The sequence below is a fragment of the Schistocerca cancellata genome, chromosome 5 (assembly GCF_023864275.1).
Source record: "Schistocerca cancellata isolate TAMUIC-IGC-003103 chromosome 5, iqSchCanc2.1, whole genome shotgun sequence".
NCBI lineage: Eukaryota > Metazoa > Arthropoda > Insecta > Orthoptera > Acrididae > Schistocerca > Schistocerca cancellata.
In genome coordinates this window covers 425,855,487-425,861,486 of record NC_064630.1, presented here as the reverse complement: position 1 = coordinate 425,861,486, position 6,000 = coordinate 425,855,487, and the positions used below count along the sequence as shown (strand labels likewise).

General features: G+C 37.6%; 1 protein-coding gene across 5 annotated transcripts in view; it reads left to right on the top strand.

Annotated features, from left to right (window-relative positions):
* Positions 1–797: 797 nt before the first annotated feature.
* Positions 798–6,000, top strand: part of LOC126187940 (uncharacterized) — a 257,980-nt gene continuing 252,777 nt past the window's right edge. For 2 of the 5 annotated variants that reach the window (XM_049929306.1, XM_049929309.1), the window contains exon 1: positions 801–1,101. The gene's annotated coding sequence lies outside the window, so the exon portion shown is untranslated. Of the gene's footprint in view, positions 1,102–6,000 lie in introns of all 5 variants that reach the window. The other 3 variants (XM_049929307.1, XM_049929308.1, XR_007537812.1) reach the window with 3 other exon arrangements.

The window sequence follows — 6,000 nt, the reverse complement described above, 5'->3', positions numbered from 1 at the left end:
TTGCTCTTACATACAGACCTATGGCCTCTATTTATTTATTTATTTAATCTAATCTGATCTGATCTCACGTCCTTCTCTTCCTTCAGACTAAATTTTCACAAAACAGTACCTCTTTTATTATAGGTTCCTTAGAAATAACAATTTTAATATTTCAAATAGTAACAAAATCATTTGAGTTTCTAAAGTGGTAATGTGAGTAAATAATACTGGCTATGAACTAATAAATTTAATGCTGGCCATACTTGTACTGTTGCAGCTACTGCCACTAATAGCACTAACGTTGATAATAATAATAACAGTAAGGGTTCCAATAATAGCTATAGTGATAGTGACAGAAAAAAATAGATGTAGAAGATAGACGTTCTCTAATATAGCGAGTTCTGTGGAAAGGAAATTTAAGTAGACTGCACATGATAAGAAGAGGTACTGCTAAAAGAGGAAGATCTGACATTTTTTAAAGTTTTTCGAGGAAATTTATTTTTATTTCAATTTATTCATTACGAATCCATATTGTGATGAATCGCAGGGAGGTGTTATTATTGTGATGACTGGTGTACAAGGATAGTGAGTGCGTACAACGGGGATACTAACTGTTACTTCAGTAGATATGTCTAGGGCATTAGTTTCCCAGACGTTGCACATCGGAGAACGATCGAATCGAAACAGTCGTAATTTGTATTCCATGATAGTAGGCCGCCTTCTCGGCTTTGTTACTTGTCGTGACTTTGTCTTGCAAAAAGTCGACTGTGGCAGTACCGCAGTAGGGTATTTTCACAGGCCGGTTGACTGGCAGAAACCAGAAGCATTGATGGCAGGATGCGTGTGCAAGTTTTTGTGGCTGTTGGAGACGACCTGATCTAATCTGAGCACAATTTCGATCTATCGTTCTCTTTGCTTGGTTTTGCCAACATAAATTCAAAATCGTCTGCGAGCCTGGGTCTTTGTTTACATTATGTGAAATGTCATAGGTGTAAGAATTAATAGCTCCAGGCCACTGAAATAGTAGAAAATATGTGAAAACGAACGGATTGTTTGACAGTTTATTTCTCAGAAGTAAAACTGCTCCATCATAACAAATAAATTTGTTGCTGTATTGCCAAGGTATGATTTGCTTCGGATAAAGCTGAGAGACTGCAGTTTGTTTTGATTTTAACACAGAAATGCCGCTTTTTGTTTCCCAGCCTGGTGAGGAGTAACTGTTTTGTGGCTTATTACTAGATAATTCGTAATTGTTCCAACGTGTAGAATATTTCAGGCTTTGAAGTGCGCCGTCAGAACATTTGGTAGAATATTTCACATAGTTGTCAGAATGGGCGTTACGAACATAAGTGCCAATACAAGACCTGTTTGCAGCCTGACTTCATCAGAAATTGATAGCTTGGTTGTTAGAGATCTATTTCCATCAAAAAATCCTAAGCGTACATAATAATAATAATAATTTGGCTCTGTATTTTGTTGTTTTTGAGTTTCGTAGGGGTGCTTGTACTACAGAATCAGAAATAAAATTCGTTTCGAAAATAAAAAACGTCACCGATAACAGTGAACGTGATGTAAAAATTTATGTATGAGCTCGTATACATAAGGAGAACTGCCAGTGAATAGTAAAGTACATAACAAAGTTGGGAAATGCCTCACATGCTGCTGCAGTACATGTAACCTGATGTATGTATCTGTGATAGGTACTAGAAGAAAACTCATAATTGTACAAACGATTCTGATTTTGAGTAGGAACAACCACTTACTGTAGAGCAGAAATATTGTAGGCCCAATGACTAAGCACACTGATCAGAATGTTGAGATCACCCAAAAGTGCAAGATAGGTAATTGGTATATTGGTTACAAGTTTGAAAAGTGGGGATAAATCATTAAGAAAACTGTGTGGAAGTTCATTGTGAATTATGGAAGAGGACTTAGAAGGCTGCTAAAATGTTTACATTGATGCTAAAGATAGGATTAAAGTAAGAAACAGGGAAATACTGAACGGATTTTAGGATGGTGGTAATTGGAGGATGGCTGGCAAGGGGGAGGGGAGCTTATGGAAAGAGATGGCAAATTAGCAACAGGGCAGAAGTAGGCATAGACTTGAGTCTAGGTAATCTGTGGGACCAAAGGAAGGTTAGAAGTAGGTGTAGTGAGGGAGAAATCCCATTCTCACATTTAAAAATTGTGTTAGAGGAGGACTGATCGCAAGTGTTCTTTCATACTGAAAGGAAGTTGATTCATGTTAAAAGTCCATGTGAAAAACTAGTGGCAGCAAATTTGATTTACAGCACATCTGATTTCACAAATGATAGTCTCTTAAGAGTTAGAATGCACCATCACCATACTGGATATAGAAATAGTTACTATCCACACTAATCAAGTTGACATTTGGTGCAGTGGCTGAAGGGAGTGGCCTTAAAGGCATTTCCAATTTATAGTCACTTCGATCAGACACTTCGCTGAGTGTCTCCTAGGTCTACATGGATTATAAGGATGCATAAGACTATTCTTGCATGTGGGTCTTTCACAAAGATTTTTGGGTAAGGAGCTCAGAAGTAGAAGTGGCATAAGGATCAACAATTGATATTCAGATTGGGTATATGGTGGAATATAATAATAGGAGCCACGGGAAAGAATTTTACTGAACACGCTTCTGATTTCAGTGCACCTGCTGCCCAATAACTGCAGCCTATGTTCCAATATTTTTAAATACCTCATCACATTCATCTTTGTTCCATAATGTTTATACCATTAGTACAAAGCACCCCATTTATCAGTGTTAAAGCCAACTCCTCCTACACTAATTTTGTGCGCACTGATAGCCTTATTGCCATCGGATTGTACCTTTCCATTGTCCTGTTACCTGCAAACATAATTACTGATTTTATATTAAACAGGTTAACAACTTCCTCATAAAACTACTACACTGATAGCCAGAGCTTCAAAAATGCTTACAATAACAATAATCTTTCATATGTTGCTGTCTTGCTCTTACTTATTCACAAACCATATAAAGGAATTTTTTTTCGTAAATTATAGAGCACAGCACAGGTGAAAATGCGATCAGTAATGTGTCAGATTTCGAGGTAGAATGGGATAGGAATGATGATGGAAATAGGATCACATTTGAGGAAGTGGAAAAAATGGTCAATAGATTGCAGTGCAATAAAGCGGCTGGGGTGGATGAAATTAAGTCGGAACTCATCAAATACAGTGGAATGTCAGGTCTTAAATGGCTACACAGGATAATTGAAATGGCCTGGGAGTCGGGACAGGTTCCATCAGACTGGACAAAAGCAGTAATCACACCAATCTTTAAACATGGAAACAGAAAAGATTGTAACAACTACAGAGGTATCTCTTTAATCAGCGTTGTGGGTAAAATCTTCGCAGGTATTGTTGAAAGGAAAGTGCGAGTATTAGTTGAGGAGCAGTTGGATGAAAATCAGTATGGGTTTAGGCCTCTTAGAGGTTGTCAGGACCAGATCTTTAGCTTACGGCAAATAATGGAGAAGTTTTATGAGTGGAACAGGGAATTGTATCTATGCTTTATAGATCTAGAAAAGGCATATGACCGGGTTCCTAGGAGGAAGTTATTGTCTGTTCTACAATATTATGGAATAGGAGGCAAACTTTTGCAAGCAATTAAAGGTCTTTACATGGATAGTCAGGCAGCAGTTAGAGTTGACGGTAAATTGAGTTCATGGTTCAGAGTAGTTTCAGGGGTAAGACAAGGCTGCAACCTGTCTCCACTGTTGTTCATATTATTTATGGATCATATGTTGAAAACAATAGACTGGCTGGGTGAGATTAAGATATGTGAACACAAAATAAGCAGTCTTGCATATGCGGATGACTTAGTTGTGATGGCAGATTCGATTGAAAGTTTGCAAAGTAATATTTCAGAGCTAGATCAGAAATGTAAGGACTATGGTATGAAGATTAGCATCTCCAAAACGAAAGTAATGTCAGTGGGAAAGAAATATAAACAGATTGAGTGCCAAATAGGAGGAACAAAGTTAGAACAGGTGGATGGGTTCAAGTACTTAGGATGCATATTCTCACAGGATGGCAACATAGTGAAAGAACTGGAAGCGAGGTGTAGCAAAGCTAATGCAGTGAGCGCTCAGCTACGATCTACTCTCTTCTGCAAGAAGGAAGTCAGTACCAAGACTAAGTTATCTGTGCACCGTTCAATCTTTCGGCCAACTTTGTTGTATGGGAGCGAAAGCTGGGTGGATTCAGGTTACCTTATCAACAAGGTTGAGGTTACGGATATGAAAGTAGCTAGGATGATTGCAGGTACTAGTAGATGGGAACAATGGCAGGAGGGTGTACACAATGAGGAAATCAAAAAAAAAAAAAAAAAAAAAAAAAAAAAACTGGGAATGAACTCTATAGATGTAGCAGTCAGGGCAAACAGGCTTAGATGGTGGGGTCATGTTACACGCATGGGAGAAGCAAGGTTACCCAAGAGACTCATGGATTCAGCAGTAGAGGGTAGGAGGAGTCGGGGTAGACCGAGGAGAAGGTACCTGGATTCGGTTAAGAATGATTTTGAAGTAATAGGTTTAACATCAGAAGAGGCACCAATGTTAGCACTGAATAGGGGATCATGGAGGAACTGTATAAGAGGGGCTATGCTCCAGACTGAACGCTGAAAGGCATAATCAGTCTTAAATGATGATGATGATGATGATAGAGCACAGCAGTCGGTCTTTTTTTGGCAAATGCAGATTTTGGCTAGTGCCTAGCCATTATCATTGCTAAAAAATACAAGAAGTACATGGTCAGGCAATACAATAAAAAGTTACAACTCATGGAATAACCTATGTGGCATATACATTAGATTACATACCAACATTTAAAGAAGAGTAAAAAACTTCAAATTTGCATTGGAATTACATAAAATAAAACTTAGGTAAAATTCTTTACGTTGCTGTTCAACCTATTTCCACATTTGCCAGTAAACATTGAAAATATAAAAAAGTTTCCAGGTTCACTCCTTGTGAGTCAGTTGTTTTATTCTTTAAACACATATGTAATGTCAGATGGGTAAAAACTTTTTTTTTTTTTTAAATTTATTTATGAGGCACAAGGAGGCACATGCTATATGTAACTATTAGAATTGATCTGATTTAAATGTTTCTATCTTTGTATTATTTTTTTCTCTATATTTAAATATCATGACAGGTATGTTGTTCCTCTTATTTACTGAATAGTTCGTAGGTGGCACCAAATGTCAGCAAGATGGATGGTTGTGTGGTGAATCACATCACAGTTGCTGAGTACTCCCACTTTCCTAATGGAAAGTAACCTGATAAAGAAATTCTTCTTACAACTCTAAATTCTTAAAGACCACATCTTTGTGATTTTGATTCCATGTAAAGAGACTGAGCGAAGTTTTGTAAAATGCCAAGATGGTTGCTTTTGAAAGAACACAGCTGATTTCCTTCCACATTCTTTTATAATCTGAGCTTGTGCTCCATCTCTAAATGATCAAATGGCCACAATCCCTTTCTTTCAATGCAAAGACACCCTCTCCTCTTTTGAGTCAAATGTCAGAGCCGTCTGTTGAAGTGTCTTTTTTTTTTCCATAGTCCTCTTCCGTACAGTGAGCTGATTTTATCTATAAAACTATTTTAAACCAACGAAACACCAACATTACTTCCTGATTGATAACTTTTGCACTTTTCACTTGAGGAATTCCCCTCCCTGATACCATGCCACTAGTGGATGATGAATCTGAAATGAGAAGTAATTCCTGTTGCAATATTCTTAGGCTTTCACATACAGGTGCTACTTTTCTCACCTAGTTTACAATCATATTTGCCATGCCATACTCCCGCATAATCCAAAAGACACACTTTGGATAAGTCTCTTAATAATCAGATAGTGTGCTTCTGATGTTTCAGCAGATATTTGCAATTGACTAGGCCCATATGTAATATTTAGATAGACTCACACCAAATAAATTTTGCTCATCACTTGTAATGCTGTGGCCTGTGTCAGTGGAAA